The sequence below is a fragment of the Phragmites australis genome, chromosome 16 (genome assembly GCF_958298935.1).
Source record: "Phragmites australis chromosome 16, lpPhrAust1.1, whole genome shotgun sequence".
Lineage (NCBI taxonomy): Eukaryota > Viridiplantae > Streptophyta > Magnoliopsida > Poales > Poaceae > Phragmites > Phragmites australis.
In genome coordinates, this window is record NC_084936.1 from 12,720,280 (window position 1) to 12,738,019 (window position 17,740).

Consider the following 17,740-nt stretch of genomic DNA (forward strand, 5'->3'; position numbering starts at 1 on the left):
AGAATTGAACCTTGTGTTCAGGTTAATCGTGCTCACGACAAGGTCAACAATCCTCCGGAGTTGGTTTAGCGATTGCTATGGCGCATCGTCATCGTATGGTGTAGTCGGATCGTCAAAGTTACTTCCACCAAATCAAGAGAATCTCTCTCATTGAAAGATTGGGACCAATCCTTTTATCAAGTGGTATCAGATTTCTAGGTTGATCGGTGAGAAATTTCCTGTTTTTATTACTAGTTGATTTTTTCATCCCTAAAGTCCAGAAAAAGCCAAAAAAAATTAGGTTAGATCATAACATCCGAACCATTGTTTTAGCCATTAGCAATTTTGTCATCCAGTATTTGCATTGTTGAATTTGTGCTGCATCCATCTAGAAGTTGCTGGTCTTGTTCCTTTTGTGTCACTTAAGTCATCGCCTTTTGTTCCAATCTGTTTCGTTGTTTCGCTCGTGTTTTGTTATCGGAATCTATCTAGTTGTATCCTCCAATAATAGAAAATATCAAAAATAGTGCCACAGCAATCATCTTGTTGTTTGGTGCGAGTGGCTAGTTTTTGTTGGTTGTGCAACAAAACATCACTTATATCTACTAAGTTGCACGTTTTCTTTGTGAACCCATCTGTTCTTTACGACAACTTTCATCCTATTTGAGACTAGCTTGTTGACTTTGCTCGAGGGACTGTTCATTGGTAGGTTGTGTGCCACAAGTTTTTGTTTCATCAAGTCGTGATCATCATCACGTGTTTAGGATCACTGCTTTTTTGTAAGTTTGTGTTGGCCCAAAAAAAAATCAAACCAAAAAAGAAAGAAAAAATAACTAAAAAAATATATAGAAAAAAAAGGAGGCCAAATTTTTTTGTATATCGAGTATATTTTGTTTGGGGCTGCAGTTCATCAAGTTTTGTTTGGCGTGCTAGTCTTTGAGCAATCTTGTGCCCTCTTATTTGGAATTTGAGCAATAGCTAGTGTCTCTCCTTGAACTGTAGCAATACGAGCTTTGACAACACTCTCATTTTGTTTATATAGCTCATCCTTTGATTGCAATAGTCCCATTATCGTTGTGTGTGCGTGTTGTTGTCTATCATTGTGTGTGTGTTGCTATCTACTCTTCACTTTTTTGCTTGATCAGCAACTAGGCTAGTGGTTAAGCATCTTTTCAGCGTGTATTACTATTTGATATATTGTGCCACTAAATTGCTAGCATGAGAAAACTGTATCCAAGCTCCATATTCTACCCAGTACGTTTGTTCGGTCCCTTGGCAATCGCTTTATCCAAGCTTCGAAGAACTTTTGACACCGCCAACGGCTGACAACACTTGCTGCATGGTAAGAACTTGTAATAGCTTTAGTTAAAGCTTGAGAGTCGAGCGATTTTTCACCACATCCTACGTAGTGATAGGAACATTATCTTTGTATTTCTTGTCCTCTACTAACAATGTCACGTAACGAGGGTCCACAGCAACACTACTCGCACGAAGGGTATTATTTCTCACTTTGAGAAGATGACGAGGATCACCACCGAGGGCCTTAGCGAGGATGTACGACTCACTAATGAGCGTATGTCGCTGAAAGAAGACCGCCTCCAGTCCATCGAGACCGCGTAGGGAGGTGCTAACACTACCCTTGCCACCATTTTGTCTAGATTTGATATGCTTGCAGCTGCTGCTCCAGGACCTTCCAACGGTGACAACTCCAAAAACTACAGCGCTGATTCGGAGGATGACAATGTCGTCGATTACGAAAATGACTGTGACCATCGTCGGCTACACTTTAATCGACAAGGTATGTGATGTGATCCACTGCGACACGATGTACGCGATCGTGATGACATTTTCTCTAAGGTAAAATTCAACATGCCATCATTCGAAGGTAAATATGATCCCGATGGTTACCTTAGTTGGGAATTACTTGTTGATAAAAAAGTTGCATGCCATGATTTTCCTGAGGATAGAAGAGAGTGAATTCACTGATTTTACTTCTGTTTGGTGGAGAGAGCATTGCCGCCTTCATCCAAATAATATACCCACCACATGGAAAGCATTAAAGCTGATCATGAGACATCGATTTGTTCCCTCATACTATGCTAGAGCTTTATTAAACAAATTGCAGCGCTTACGCCAAGGTACTAGTTCAGTAGAGGAATATTATCAAGAATTGCAAGTTGGCATGTTGCGTTGTGGTTTAGTTGAGGATGAGGAGGCTTCTATGGCTCGTCTCTTAGGTGGTTTAAATCAAGAAATCCAGGACATTCTAGATTATAAGGAGTATAATTCGATAACTCGTTTTTTCCATCTTGCTTGTAAACCTGAATGTGAGGTGCAAGGACGATAATCGAGGATGAAAACTAACTTTTAGGTCGCACTACTTGTGGACGCCTCAAACCTCCACTGTTCCATCCATCCGTACCACCACACCAAGTTCCTCCATCAACAAACCTGCATCCTCTTCTTCAATTTTAGCACCTTGTACACCCGCACCGACAAAAAGTGCCACACAAGCTTCGACCAGAAGTTCATCGTCATCGGCTGCATTAACGGGACGCACAAAAGACACTCAATGCCATCGCTGCAAGGGTTTCAGCCACATGATGAGGGAGTGTCTGAGCAAGCGCTTGCGGATAATTTGTGAGGATGGTGAGTACGATTTAGCAAGCGATCTTGATGAAGACACCTATGATTTGCTAGCTGAACATGAAGATGGCAAACCAAATTCAGAGCATGAAGAAGAGCACGTGAGCGCCAGTGATGCGGACCAATATTTGAGTATTATTACACAATGCGTGCTTTCAAATTAAAGGCATCGTCAAGCAGCGATCAGTTCGTAATCATTGATGGTGGGAGTTGTAAATATCTGGCCAGCATGGAGATGGTGGAAAAGCTAGCACTCTCCACTAGACCGCATCCTCATCCCTACTACATTCAATGGTTTAACAACAGTGGTAAGATTAAGGTAACTCGTATGGTGAGAGTACATTTTGCTTTAGGTTCTTATCATGATTATGTTGATTTTGACGTCATTCCTATGCAAGCATGCTCTATGTTGTTAGGTACACCGTTGCAATATGATAAAGATTGTTTGCATCACGGTAGAGCAAATCAATACTCTCTCATGAGTAAAGGCAAGAAGATTGTGTTACATTCTATGACTCCTGAACAAATTTTGAAAGATGATTTTGCTAGAGCTAGCAGAAATCATGAGACCCCAAAATCTGAAAATCAGATTGTAGCAATTGAGTTGGAGCAATTTCATAACCAGAATCAAACTATACCAAGCCTTTCTAAGGCAATAAAATTAAAAGGTTCCAGGTTCTTTGCAACTAAATCTGACATCTCAGCTTTAGATGTTAGCAATTCCATTTGTTACGGTTTGATACGCAAAGAAGCATTGTTTTCATTCGAGGATATTCCATCTTCTTTGCCTCCGGTGGTTGCTAACCTTTTGCAGGAGTACACTGACGCCTTTCCAAAGGATGTACCACCAGGGCTGCCACCAATTCGAGGTATTGAGCACCAAATTAACCTCATTCTAGGGGCCTCTTTACCTAATCATGCGCTATACAGAACAAATCCGGAAGAATCTAAGGAGATACAACGTCAAGTTCAAGAATTACTTGATAAAGGGTATGTGCGTGAGTCTCTTAGTCTTTGTGCTGTTCCGGTCATTTTAGTGCCTAAGAAATATGGATCATGGCACATGTGTGTGGATTTTAGAGCAATCAATAATATCACCATTAGATATCATCATCCAATTCCTAGGTTGGATGATATGCTTGATGAATTAAGTGGTTCTATGGTGTTTTCTAAAGTTGATTTGCGTAGTGGTACCACCAGATTCGCATGAAGTTAGGGGATGAATGAAAAACGACATTCAAAACTAAGTTTGGGTTATATGAGTGTTAGTAATGTCTTTTGGTTTAACTAATGCACCTAGCACCTTCATGAGATTAATGAACAAAGTTTTGCGTGCTTTTATTGGCAAATTTATGGTGGTATATTTTGATGATATTTTGATATATAGGAAATCTTTAGAGGAACACGTAAACCATTTACGTGTTGTTTTTTATGCTTTACGTGATGCACGGTTATTTGGTAACCTTGACAAGTGCACCTTTTGTACGGATGAAGTCTCTTTTCTTGGCTATGTTGTTACTCCATAGGGCATTGAAGTTGATCAGGCCAAGGTTGAGGCAATCCAGAGTTGGCCGACTCCTACCACGGTTACCTAGGTGCGAAGTTTTCTAGGACATGCAGGATTCTACCATCGCTTCGTGAAAGATTTCCGCACCATTGAATGAGCTTACATCATTTTCCCTTGAAATTTCGCTTCTGCTGAAAAAAGTCTGGTTCACTCACCACTCTAACACCGGATCATCCTATTAAACACTTTGAAAACTTTGAACACGTGTCACCGAAAAAAGCTTCCACTGATTTCACTAGTTAGACACCGGATCATCCTATATACTAAATTCTCTTCTGATCTGAACCGAACGAAAAACTACAGTGAGAATTGATTTCAAGTCACTGGACTATCCAGTGAGGTATATTTGTTGCTAAGCTTATCCAATTCAACCCTCTCTGAGCTCTAACTTCTTGATGACTCAACCGAGGGCTTCTATGAGTTATATAGTGCTCGAAATTCACAAGTGTGTATCAAACTAAGTCTAGACACACTAGATCATCCTACTACTCTTAGCCCCTCTTTATAGTACGGTCAAAAAGACAGAAAAAAGACCTATACTACTCTAAGTATCATTCATCTCCTTTCTGACACTTAGAACTAGAAGATCTTTAATGATGCAAATATCCTTTGATCGTCCATATAATTAACTTAGGAACCAAGAATACCCAATCATCATTGTGAACTAAATTTTTTGATACCCTTCAAAACACACTTGTTAGTCACAATGATCTGATTGTCATTAATCATCGAAACACTTACTACTTACCTACGGGCCTAGATGCTACAATCTCCCCCTTTTTGGTGATTGATGACAACACAAAAGAGAATAAAGAGATGTGAATTGAAGTACACCCTATCATACTAGACAATTGATAGGATATATCAAATGAGCAAGAGAAAGCCTAGTACTATAACAACCTGTCTAGAAGAATAAGAATTAAATAAGCATGAAATTAGATACAATATGATGATAACCGAAACACATCAAGAGAGAGAACCAAATAGCCTGTCATTACATCAAAATCCATAAGATCGAACAAGCCGAACCTAACTACCCACGAACCTAACTACCCAAATTCGAACCTAAGTACCCAAACTCCTAAACTCCCCTTGAAACAAAAGCTCTCTAGACACTCATGATAAGACTCTCTCTCCCAACTCCCCCTATCACTAGACTCTCTCCCCCTCTAGCATCTAAGCACCAAAAAGAGAACCCTACTAAGCATCGGAGGCCGAAAGAGATGGAGGAGCCGATGCTGTTGAAGAAGGTCGCACTACGAACTGAGAAACATCAGACTCGAAGTCGTGCTCGGCTACAATGACATCAATGACAGGTGAGAGGGATCTTGCTGAAGGCTGAACAGATGCAGAATGAGCATGAACGGGGGTCAGGACGGGGGTTAGAGCAGGAAGTATCGACACCCTGAGCTAATGTCTGCTGAACAGTAGCCTCAAGCTCATCAAAAGCTAGATGTACAATAGTAGATGGCTAGACTGAGTTGTGCTGATCAGGGACAGTCGGCTGCAGAGAGTCCTTGAAGCTGAGAGGTTCATTGGTCGGAGGTGATGATAACAAAGGAAGTACTGGCTTCTGAGATGCCCTGGCAGGCAGGGAGAAGACTCCGGTGGTAAAAGTGCTAAGAGAGAGAAGCCTTATGCTAGAGTACTCAAGAGACCACTAACACTGCCTGGGAGAGGACTCAGGGCTGGAGCTGGTGCTGGAAGTGCAGCTGGCAACTGAAGACCAATATGGTAAAGTAGAAATGAGAACATCCGAGTGTTGTTCTCCCTGTCTATTTGAAGCGCTGCAAACATGGCCTGCTGCTGTTGGAGTGACCGCATGAGCACCATCTGTTGCTCATGCTGGCAAAGCATATCAGCCTTAAGATTCGCCTGCATCTTTGCCTGAGTTGCCATTTGCTGATGCTGCATTTGCTGAAAAAGGTGTGTCATCTCTGATGGTGGTGCAGTAGGAGTCACTGAAGGAGTCATCTCAGGTGCTGAAGAGAGTGGAACTGTAGTCTATGGGACAACCTGAGGAGAACCTCCTGCCTCGGCGTTGTGAGACCTAGTGACTGGATGGAAGTACTCGTCATCCACTCAGTCTGAGTCACTGTCGATGTCTATGTCAAAGAGGCAATAAGGGAGCTCTTTCTTGGCCTCTGCAAGGGTCTGGTCCTCAGCTGCTGCTGCTCTCTCTCCCCATCTAGGATTTGCTCCTGAGCGTGAAAGATGGCACGCTGACAATGGTGTTGTCTATGGGAGCACTAGGGATATATTGCCGGAAATGAGTAGGAGAGTCCTCGTAGGTCTCTAGAAACACGGGATACCTAATTGCATGAGTAAGCAAATGTGAAATAAAGTGAGCATATGGCTGTTGTCTGGCCAGAGACATCCCCTCTGCAATGGTATCCTCCATCTCACAAAGAATAAGGTCCACAATATCAAATCGCTGGTGAGTGAGGATAGTGAGGATCAACCACTACTGCAAACTGGTGATAGCCTCTCCATAGCCGATCGACAGCAGCAAAATACGTCTTAGGGCCAAGTGGATGACCTTCGCCTTAGGTGTCAACATGTCTGGCAGTCTCGGCAATCCTGGAGCGAATGGCTGCATAAACAGTGGTCTTATCTCCTAATCAATTGGAAAAGCTAAAGGACGACGAGGGGGCTTGGTGTTCGGATGAACAACCTTGTGAAGAAACCTGAAACTCAGCTGAACTCCTAGAGCCTCAAATATCTTGTTCCTGTATAATCTGATCTCCTCCCTAGAACATGAACTCGATGAAGTTCCTCTCTAGTGCAATCCACAGTATGGCATAGAAGACTTTGACTCACTCCACAACATATCTATCCACACCTGTGAGTGTAGCTGCAAGACTCGGGATGGTATCAAAGTGCTACCTCATGTCCACTCCCCCTACAACCAGCTGCAAGTAGTGCCAGTTGAGCGTCCTGTGCTGCCTGAACTTGACCTTCTTCCTAAGATAAGAGTGGAAGAAGCTCTCCTGCATAATGGTGTAGAACCTGTGATCTACCCCCTCATCTCTGACCGGGGGAAACCACTCTTCGATTGTCACAAACCTCAGTTTCTTGATCTTTGGTGACTTGTAAGAGGTTAGGTCAAGTCACGTAATCGAATCTCTCCCTGAGGCTAAGGCTGATGCTGAGGCTGTGAATGTACTTGATGTCGCCTAGAGGGGGGTGAATAGGCGTTCCTGAAATTTAAAACTTCACAGCGGATTAAAACAGACCCAGATACTTCAGTCGAGTCCGGATACTCCGAGGTCCGGAATATCTGATCTAACCCGGATTATCCGGCCTACACAGGAGCGCGAGAACAAAGTAAGTTGAAAGAAGTTTTATATGATCTGAAGGTCACCACAGGTCCTATCAGGTGTATGAGCTTCTTTTCAACAAGAACCTACAGCTAGAGACTCACAAGCACAAAGATCAGGAAATTCCCCAAAATCAACTAGAACAAAGTAACTTTGTAAGAATGTAAAGGAGATAAAGAATTATCTTGAAGTTCGGCCACTCCACAAAGAAGTGCCTACGTCTCCATTGAGGAGCTCACAAAGAGCCGGGTCTCTTTCAACCCTATCTTCTCCTAGCGACTACAAAGAGAGCTAGGGTTCTTACTCAACTTGATGGTGGATTACAAACTTCCTGTGGCACTGCACAATTCTTGGGTGCTCTACAGGCGACGTCTCACCATCTAGGAGCACGAAGCTCCAAGAGTAAAAGATTGCGAATCGAAAGCTTGACGATGACTCGAATACTCGAAGATTTGCCTTTTGCTCTGAAGCTCTTAATCTCACTCACCCAACCCTAAATTTCAAATCTAGCAAGAAACAAGACTCTAGATGGGGTTTGGGAGGGCTCATGAATGCTTTGATGGTGTTTGTCCACAAGTAGTTCAGTAGAAACAACAGCCTTCAATTGGAGAGGGAGAAGAGGTATTTATACCCTTCTCCCAAAAACTAGCCGTTATTGTGCTGGTTGACTTTTACCAGAGTATCCGGACTCACCCGGAGACTCCGGCCCGCACAGGAACTCGAGCACAGGAAACTAGCCGTGACACCGAAATTTGAACTGACACGGAGACTCCAAGTTTGCCCGGAGACTCCAACCTTAAACACTTAAGCATTAACCGAGACTCTCTGGCGGAGTCTCACCCGAAGACTCCAGCCAAAATGCTAGACCCTGGAGTATCTGGCCCAACCCGGAGACTCCGACCTGAAACATTTAAAGACTAACCGAGACTCTATAGCGAAGTCTCATCCGGAGACTTTGGCCAAAATACTAGACCCCAGAGTATCCGGTCCAACTCGGAGACTCCAACCTAAAATATTTAAGTACTAACCGAGACTCTCTGATGGAGTCTCATCCGGAGACTCCTGCCAAAATGCCAAACGCCATAGTATCCGGCCCTACCCGGAGACTCCAACCTCAGGCAACTCGACCCTTTTTCCCAATGTCCGTGGGTGATTATGTCTCTCATCTTTTGGTTCTAAAAGGACACTTTGAGCACTGAGACACCATCAAGACTATCAAATGAATCCCTTTTGAGAGTACGACATTTCTAAACTGAAATTGAAAAGTTAAAATCAATTAAAACCTATTGAGCAACTACAATCCGCTTCTCTTTTCTTTTTGAGAGATGTCAACATCCATTAAATTTACCAATGGGACTAAACCCAGTTCATAATCTCAATAAACTCATTAGTCCTTTAATCGTTTGTTATTAATCAGCAAAACCCACTTAGAGGGGCCTAGATGCACTTTCAATCTCCCCCTTTTTGGTGATTGATGACAACACGATTAAAGTTTACAAAAGATAAATGAATTGAAAGATTTGAAATCTAAGATATACGGTGAGCTCCCCCAAAATGTATGCATTGATTGAAATTTGATTTGGAAATCAAATGCACTTATTTAAAAGAATTTTTGCAAGAGCTCCCCTATATCCTAGCGTCCGTGGGGTGCAAATGTAAGTGAACATGAAAGCACATGATGCATATGACGAGATATATCACAGAATCTAAAAAACAGAGAAACAAACATTACATAACAAGCATGACATAGCATCACATTAACACAAAAGTTGACTTACAAAATTAAAAGTTACCACTAGCACACCACATATAGTTCATCACAATTATTACATAGATCTTAATGTCCAACGGAAACGAAACGATAGAGGAACATAGGAAATTCTCTCCCCCTTCTGCATCAAGCACCAAAAAGGAAAGAGAAGCATGATGAAGAACTACTCGCTGCTCACGTCATATTCTTCGTCCCCACCATCATCGTCCCCGTTGCCATCATCATCATTGGTAGATGAACCAGCCTTGGCCTCCTCCTCCTCTTCTTCTGTCTCCACTTCGTCAACATTTTGAGCATGGGACGTCCCCTGATCTGCAGCTAACTGGCCTCATCATACCAGGCCCATAGATTCTCAAACTCAATTTGCTCGCTCTCTTCTTCTTCAGAAGCAATTGGAGAATAGGGAGGCTCAATATTCAAATTTGCATAAACCTTGTATTTTGCTTTTTGATCTTGGTTGCATTGTGAGTACAGACTTTAAAAATAGCCTTGAGAGCATGCTTTAAGAAAGACTGAGATGACCTTGGAGGAGCATGCTTTGGAGCCATCCTTCTAGCACTAGGAGCCTCGGGTGGAGGAGAAGGTGGAGGAGGAGCTGCCCTTGTACTCACGGGCCTCATTCTATAAGGCTCATGCTTGATTTCTTTCACGAAACTCTTCTTGGTCACCCTCCCAACCAAATACATGATGTAAGGAGCATAAGAACAACTCTTGGTTGGGGAGTGAGTGGTGACGTGGATTTCTTCCCAAAGAAAATCCACAACACTAAAAGGTGGCATGCTCATCTGACATGGCAGCGAGAAGATTTCTTGATATGCTTAGCACCGAAGTAGCATCTCCACTCTTGGGGGCCAAAGTGAGGCGAAACAAAGAATTTAAACATTTGTAGAATGGCCTCATGCCCGTAAGCATGCCATGGGTTACCTTTCCTTCATCCATGTACATAAAATCCATTTCTTCCAAGGGGAGTGGGATTTCATTATGAATTTTTTCCTTTTGCATATTGCGGATATCAAATCTGAAAATGTGAGCAAAAGTCAGATGACACTTTGTATTGCTCTCCTTCAATCATCCAATGCATGGTTTGATTTTCTTCTCGATCATACCAAAGAGTGGCATAGAACTGAGCTATCACTTCTTCACTCCAATCACATTTCAGTCCCATAATATGTTTGACTCTTTTTGCTTCACAGGTTGAAATCACTTCATTGAATATGAGATCATTTTTCTTCTCCATGTAATCCCAATCTATCCATTGCATAGGAGTTATGGGCTTCTAATTGGTAAGGATTATAGATTCATAGAAGTCCGCTTGGAAATCACTCCAAAAGCGGTGATCGGTGATATTTTTCACATAAATGAAAGGATCCTCATACCTCAACTTTTTCACTTAACTTGCCTTCTTCATGTAATTCACCATCTGCTTAGGCATGTCCATGGTGTTTGTCAACTTGAGAGGCCTGTGGAGCGTTAAAGCAAGACTCTCTTCTTGCTCTTCCTCAATATCATCCCCAGGAGTACCAGAACCAGTGCCCATAGCTTTACCCTTGCCTCTCGCTTCTCTTGTAGGCAAGGTTCCTCTACCTCTTCCTGCTGTAACAGAGGTTGTTCCCATTCCCCTTCCTGTTACCCTCCCTCTCACGACTTGATTCTTGGTTCTCCCACGAGCCACATTTGCACTTGGTATCCCTTCATCAGCTACCCCTCATCAAGTCGAATGTCACCTCTAGGGGTTCCCTTGACTTTCCTCACAACTGAGCGAGAGCGCTCAGGCCCTCCACTGCTGCCACTGGACTCAAATCACTGAGGAAGATCTTGAGCCTGCAGATCACTCCTTTGCTTTTTCTTCCTTTCATAGGCATGACTTTTGTGAAATTTGTCTCCCTCCATCTCAAACACTCCTGAGATACACAAGAAATACATCCTTGAGATGGAAGTTTATTGCAAAGGAATTGAGCTTGAAGAACAAAGGCAGACTGTTTGACAGAACAGACCTCGGAGTATCCAGGCCAGTCCGGATACTCCGGACAGCCCGAGCCCGGGCAATCTCTTTAGGGTTCGATGATTTGTCCAAGGCATATCAAAAACACTTTAAGGAATGTGTTCTAGGAAGGGTATGAAGCATCTTGACCAAGGGAAAATGACTCTAGATCATAGCATTGATAGATCGGGTGAATTGTGTGAGATTTACCTTTTTAGGGAAACAATCCACCGAGGGAAGATCCGGAGTGTTGGTCGGAGAATCCGGCCAAGAGTTGATGGAGAGTTGAAGAAGAACTCCGGGAATCCTTGGCCAAAGCTTGAAATCACCTGAGGAGGAGGACGGTGGGAGGAGGAAGAAAGAGTTGAAAGGAATAGAAAGAGAAGGAAACTGCTCGGGGAGGAGTTAAAGACTGGATGACCCGGAGACTCCGGCTGGACCCGGAGACTCCGGGGTTAACAGGTGTCGGATACTCCGGTAGAATCTGGATACTCTGGTCCTGGAACTGGACAGAAAAGCACAGATTGAGCTGAGATTCAAGAAGAAGATTTTGGAGAAGGATTGTTGGACATATAAGACACTTTTACTACTTGTGATCAGCCAATAAACAACATTACATAATAATGATCACAAGTAACAAAATATGATATGAAGATCAAAGATCCAAATTTTCAAAAATAGCACACAAAAGATTTTGCAAACTTCTAGCTACCAAAGCAATAAAGCTAAAACAATCAATTGTATGCAACAATTCAAGCCATGTTGCGAGAATCTAGGATATTTAGCTCACATCCCAACTCACAAAATCTTCGCTCATCTAATGGCTTTGTGAGGATATCGGCTAGTTGTTTTTCGGATCTCACATGGTGAATATCGATATCCCCTTTTGTAGAGTGGTCTCTCAAGAAGTGGTGACGTATATCAATGTGTTTGGTTCTTGAGTATTGTACGGGATTATTGGCTATCTTGACGGCACTCTCATTGTCACACAAAAGTGGAACTTTGGTCATGTTATTGCTGTAATCTCGCAATGTTTGCCTCATCCAAAGTATTGAGCACAACAAGCTCCTGCTGCAACATAATCGGCTTCGGCGGCGGATAGGGCTACGAAATTTTGTTTCTTAGATGACCAAGACACCAAGGACCTACTTAAGAATTAGCAATTCCCGGATGTACTCTTCCTATCGACTTTACAACCAGCTTAGTCGAAATCCGAATAGCCGATAAGTTTGAAAGACGAATTTTTGGGATCCCACAAGCCAAGATATGGAGTATGAACCAAATATCTAAAAATTCTCTTAACGGCCATTAAATGGCACTCCTTAGGAGTGGCTTGAAATCTTGCACACATGCACACACTAAGCATAATATCGGGCCTAGATGCACAAAAGTAAAGTAAAGAACGATATACCTTTTGATCTACAACCTTTCCTTCTTCATTTAGGTCGAGATGTCCACTTGATTGCATTGGAGTGTTGATGGGCTTTGCATTGTTTATGTCAAACTTCTTAAGCATATCTTTGACGTACTTTGTTTGACAAATGAAGGTTTCTTCCTTGAGTTGCTTGATTTGAAATCTTAGGAAGAACTTTAATTCACCCATCATTGACATCTCGAATCTCTTAGTCATGATCCTACTAAACTCTTCACAAAATATTTTGTTAGTGGAACCAAATATAATGTCATCGACATATATTTGGCAAACAAATAAATCGTTATCAATAATCTTAGTGAAAAGAGTAGAATCAGTTTTGCCTATTTCAAAGCCTTTCTTAATGAGAAAATTCCTAAGGCATTCATACCATGCTCTAGGAGCTTGCTTAAGCTCATAGAGCGTCTTAGGGAGTTTGTAAACATGTTGAGGATACTTGGGATCTTCAAATCCGGATGGTTGCTCAACATACACCAATTCAGAGATTGGTCCATTAAGAAAAACACTCTTCATGTCCATTTGATATAGCTTGAAATCATGGTGAGTAGCATAGGCAAGTAATATACGAATTGATTCAAGCCTAGCTACGAGAGCATAAGTCTTACTAAAATCCAAACCTTTTATTTGCATGAAACTTTGAGCAACCAACCTTGCTTTGTTTCTTGTAACGATCCCATTCTCATCTTGTTTGTTGCGGAAGATCCATTTGGTGCCAATCATATCCTGGTTAGGTCTTTCCACCAACGTCCAAACTTCATTCCTCCTGAAATTGCTCGACTCTTCTTGCATAGCCATCACCCAATCCGGATCTCCAAGTGCGTCTTCCACCTTCAATGGTTCCAAAGAGGAGACAAAAGAGTAACATTCACAAAAATTTGCAATCCTAGAACAAGTGGTTACCCCCTTTTGTATATCACCAAGGATGTTGTCCACAGGGTGATCTCTTTGGACGCTTTGATGAACTCTTAGGTGTGGCACTTGAGATTGGGGTTGAATATCTTCTCCTTCATCATCAAGAAACTTGTTGTAATCATCATTTGCTTGATCTTGATCTTGTTCTTGATTTTGATCTTGCATAGGAGTTGATGTTGATAGATCTACTTGAATTGATGAAGATGGTTGACTTGAGTCTTTATATGCTAAGTTTTGCTCTTATGATTCTTGAGGCTTGATTTCTCTAATTGTTATCTTCTTAATTGCTTCACGTGGAATTTCTTCATCACCTAGAACATTAGGATCAACTTACTCCACTTGGGAGCCGTTAGATTCATCAAATGCCACGTCCCGTGCAATTTCAATACAACCAGAGGTTTTGTTGAAAACACGATAGACGTAGGCATTTGATCCATAACCAAGCATAAAACCTTCATCTACTTCAGGAGCAAATTTAGAACTTTCTGCCTTCTTGTTAAAAATAAAACATTTGCAACCAAAGGCTCTAAAGTAGGATACATTTGGTTTATTACCGGTTAGGAGTTCATAGGCGGTCTTCTTCAAGATCTTGTGAAAATATAAACAGTTGATTGCATGGCAAGCGGTGTTGACGGCCTCCGCCCAAAATTGATCCGATATCTTGTATTCATCAAGCATGGCTCTTGCCGACTCTATGAGAGTCCTATTCTTCCTCTCGACAACTCTATTTTGTTGAGGGGAGTAGGGTGCCGAGAACTCATACTTAATTCCTTCTTCATCGAGAAATTCTTCAATTTGAGTGTTCTTCAATTCGCGTCCATTATCACTTCTCACTCTCTTGATTTTCACATCGAATTCATTTTGAGCTCTCCTCACAAACTTCTTAAATATGGCTTGTGTTTCATTTTTGTCATGCAAAAGAATATCCAAGTGAAATGAGAATAATCATCAACAATTACTAGGCTATATTTGTTACCGTCAATACTTATGTAGGCAATTGGTCCAAATAAATCCATATGAAGGAGTTCCAAAGCTCTTGTTGTACTCATCACATTTTTTACGGGGTGAGGAGCTCCAATTTGTTTCCCACTTGACAAGCACTACAAATCCTATTTTTCTCAAAAGAAATATTTGTTAGCCCAAGGATGTGCTCCCCTTTAGGAGTTTAGACAAATTCCTCATGCCAACATGGGCTAGACTTAGCAATCAAGCAAGTTTTAGGTCTCACTTCATCCTTTTTAAAATCAACAAGATAAAGTTTAACCTTCAACCTACCGGTAAAAGCTATTGAGGAGTCCTCCCTTCTAGAGACGGTCACACCCTCATTAGTAAAAAGACAATTGTAGCCCATCTCACATAGTTGTGACAACGAATTGTAACTAAGAGATTTAACTAACAAAACATTTGAAATACAATGATCATTGAAGATAGCAATTTTACCTAGACCAATTACCTCTCCTTTTCCATCATCACCAAATACAATGTTCTCATGTGAACCACCATTTTCTTCAATGAGAACATGCTCTTCTCTCCGATCATATGATTTATGCAACCGCTATCAATCACCCAACTTGATCCATCGGAGGAATAAGCCTGCAAAACAAGTTTATGTCTTTGTTTTAAGTACCCAAATTTGTTTGGGTCCTTTAGCGTTAGTCACAAGCACCTTTGGTACCCACACACTCATTTTCACAACTCTATCCTTTGTGCAGGGATCAACATAAAGAGCAACCACTTTACCACGGTGGTTTCTCTTGAGCATAAGAGGCATAAAATGTGGATTGAGAAGCATGGCCCTTTGATTGCTTGACTCGAGCGGTGTGATTATCTTGTTTGCCTCCTTTAACGAACTTGAGGCACTCCTTGCATTTATCATACACGGCCATGTGGCTTGCTCGTGTGCATGTCAAATCCAAGCCCTCTCTTTTGCTTGTTGTCTTTGGCTTGAATGGTCTTGTAGAGTGCATCTTTGGATTTGTATATCTTGATGCACCCATACTTAACCAAAGCATTAAGCCTCTCATTCTCTTTTTGCAATGCTTGCATAGATTCACCATTAGTAGCACAGGCATTTATATCAATGTTAAATGTTAAAGCAACAAGAGCAACCATTGGTAGTGGAAGCATTAGAGAGCAAGGTTGCATCATTAGAGGTGGATGAGCTGTTCTTGAGAGTGTCAATTTGTATTTCAAGAGTTTTATGAGTTTCCTCTAAACATGAAAATTTCTCTTGAAATGTAACATTGCTACTCTCAAGACTATCAATTGAGTTATTGGCTAAATTTAGATCTTTAGTCAATTTCTCAACTTTCTCCTTTTCTTTAGCAAGGAGCTCCTTGAGTTCAAGGTTTCTCTCCTTTTTAGGAATTAACAAGTCCTCTTATTTCTCAACGGTCTCCTCGTGACTCTATATTTTTCCATTAGCATTTTCATTTTAGACATAGCATTTTTACTCAAATCCTTAAGCATTCTTTCACAATCACCATCACTAATACTATCACTATCACTATCTAGGAGCATGGATTGTGATTTTACCTTGCGGCGTTTAGCCATAAGGCACTTAGGGGAGTCGTCATCACTCATTTTGCCAAAAAGTGTTTTTGTTGGTGTAGACATGCGAATGGCGATGGTGGCGACTCCTTCATTATCGGAGTCGGAGTCAGAGTTAGAATCCCACTCCTCTCCAATATGAGCTTGACCTGAATACTTCTTCTTGTGGGTCTTGTACTTGTCCTTCTTTAATGACTTATTCTTCTTCTCATCTTTGTCTTTGCCCTTCTTCTTATTGGGACAATCCGCTATGAAATAGCCAACCTCGCCACACTCATAGCATGCCCTCTTGGATGGCCTTTTCTTGGGCATATCTCTCTTGTACTTGCTATAGCCTCCTTTCTTCATGAATTTTTTGAATTTTCTCAAAAAAAAGCTATTTCTTCATCATCCGAGCTCTCATCTTCACTTGAACTCGATTTTTCAATTTGCTTGCTCTTGCTTGCCTTGAATGCGACTTCCTTGTTCTTGGAGGTGGAGCTTCGCTTGCTAAGATTCTTCACTTCATTGGCTTCCTCCTCCATTAGCTCATGAGCAAGTATCCTCCCAAGCACATCACTTGGGGTGAGTCTCTTGTAATCTCTTCTCTCTCAGATAAGTGTGACCAAGGTAGGATTTCTTGGTGTGAAGGCTCTAAGCAATCTTCTCACCACCTTGTGATCATCTAGCTCTTCACTTCCAAGCCCTCTTATCTTGTTTACCAACACCATCATCCGATCATACATTACTTGGGGGGGTCTCAAGCAACTCGATCTTTGACTCTCTTACACTTGTGGTGCCTTCATGTGTGACTTGGAGTGTGTCCCATATCATTTTGGCTTCCTCAAGCACATCAACCTTGTTGAATTCCTCGGGGCTCAAAGCACCAAGCAATACACTTGCAGCTTGTGCATTGCGGTGTAACTTTTGCTCTTGATTGGGAGTGAGCACTAGGTCTTCATCCGGCAAATCACAACCTGTACAAATAATCTTCCAAATACTTGGATGAATAGATATTAAATGCAATTTCATCTTGTGCCTCCAAGCGGCATAATGTCTACCATCAAAATATGGTGCACGTCCGGAAGGCACGAAAACATAAGAATTAGAGGCATTCAATTTATCATAATGAAATTCAAATGCAGCTCCCTTGCCTCTACCATTACCACTACCTTCGCCTGACTTCGAAGGATCATCTTTGGGAGACTTCGGGCTTCCGCCTTCTTTCGGACTCTTCGCCCCGGATGTCGACATCTTGAATTTCTCCAAGCGGTGAAGCCTTGTAGGAGGTTAGGCTCTGATACCAATTGAATGTACTGGATGTCGCTTAGAGGGGGGTGAATAGGCGTTCCTGAAATTTAAAACTTTGCAGCGGATTAAAACAAGCCCGGATACTCCGGTCGAGTCCGGATACTCCGAGGTATGGAGTATCCAATCTAACCCGGATTATCTGGCCTACACAGGAGCGTGAAATCAAAGTATGTTGAAAGAAGTTTTATACGATCTAAAGATCACCACAGGTCCTACCAGGTGTATGAGCTTCTTTTCAACAAGAACCTGGAGCTAGAGACTCACAAGCACAAAGATCGAGAAAATCCCCAAA